The sequence below is a fragment of the Trachemys scripta genome, chromosome 7 (assembly GCF_013100865.1).
Source record: "Trachemys scripta elegans isolate TJP31775 chromosome 7, CAS_Tse_1.0, whole genome shotgun sequence".
NCBI classification, from domain to species: domain Eukaryota; kingdom Metazoa; phylum Chordata; order Testudines; family Emydidae; genus Trachemys; species Trachemys scripta.
In genome coordinates this window covers 125,655,860-125,657,011 of record NC_048304.1, presented here as the reverse complement: position 1 = coordinate 125,657,011, position 1,152 = coordinate 125,655,860, and the positions used below count along the sequence as shown (strand labels likewise).

The 1,152-nt window shown below is 73.7% G+C and overlaps 1 protein-coding gene across 3 annotated transcripts in view; it reads right to left on the bottom strand.

Moving 5' to 3' along the window:
* Positions 1-398, bottom strand: part of ZFYVE27 (zinc finger FYVE-type containing 27) — a 3,182-nt gene extending 2,784 nt beyond the window's left edge. For 2 of the 3 annotated variants that reach the window (XM_034776397.1, XM_034776396.1), the window contains exon 1: positions 293-398. The gene's annotated coding sequence lies outside the window, so the exon portion shown is untranslated. The remainder of the gene's footprint in view (positions 1-292) is intronic. The other variant, XM_034776398.1, reaches the window with a different exon arrangement.
* Between the last annotated feature and the right edge of the window lie 754 nt (positions 399-1,152).

The following is a 1,152-nucleotide window of genomic DNA, read 5'->3' as shown; positions in this document are numbered from 1 at the left end:
GCGGGGGGGGCTCAGGGGCCGGGGGGGGCGCTGCCCTGCGGGGAAGGGGGTGTGCCCTGCGGGGGGGGGCTCAGGGGCCGGGGGGGGCGCTGCCCTGCGGGCAGACGGGGCCGGGGCTCAGGGGCCGGGGGGGGCGCTCAGGGGCAGGCCGGGGCCCCCGCCGGCCCCCACGGGGGAGCCCCCTCCGGAGGAGGCCGTGGCCGGGGCAGCCCGCTCGCCGCAGCGGGCTGTGGGGCAGAGGGGCCCGGGGTCCCCCCGGCCGGTGCCCCTCGCTCCCGCACGCGGGTCTCACCTGCCCGCAGCCCCCGGGCCGGGCCCGCGCCGGGCCCGCACACTCCGCTGCTGGGGCCGGGGCCGGCCCTGGGAGCGCCGCTTCCTCAGCACGTGACCCCAGGACACGCCCATTTCCCGCGACAGCCAATCGAGAGCCCCGCCCCAGGCCCCCGCCCGACTCCGCCCCCAGCCCGGCCAGGCCCCGCCCCTCGCCCCCCCATGCCCAGCTGGGTTCTGGCCCGGCTCAGGGCCGGGATGCTGGGGGCGCCGAGGCCTGGCGGGTTGGCAGACGGGCCTGGCTCCCGGGCCCAAGCAGGGTCCGGCGGGATGCCCAGGCTGTGGGGCAGCTCTGCAGACGTGTGGGGTCATCGCTGGGAGCCCCCATGGCAAAGCGCCATCCCCTGACTGGCCCCGGTTACTGGCCAGCGACTGGCGCCGCTGCAGCTCCCCACCTTGGGGGCAGTGCGGGCTGCTACACCCCTGGATTCTGGAGCCTTTGGAGAGAGGCGAAAGGCCGGATGCCCATGGCACCAGTCTCTGAATGCTTAGGGTGACCATACGTCCTGGTTTGGCCGGGACAATCCCCTGTTTTAGGCCCTGTCCCGGCCGTCCCGACTTTGTTAACAAACTGGGTATTTGTCCGGTTTGCTCTTGCCTGCTGATGATCGGTTGGCAAGAACAAACGGGACAAATGCCCAGTTTTCCCCAAAATGTGGGGTGGGACCCCGAGCGGGGCGTGGAGGAACATGCAGGGGAAGCGAGTGGCAATGGCAGCCCGGTGTTGCGGGGCTGGGGGGGGAGAGGGCAATCTCAGGCAGCTGCATGCGTGGGCAGGCAGAGTGGGGGCTCGAACCACCAGGCGGGGGAGAAGGAGGCCAC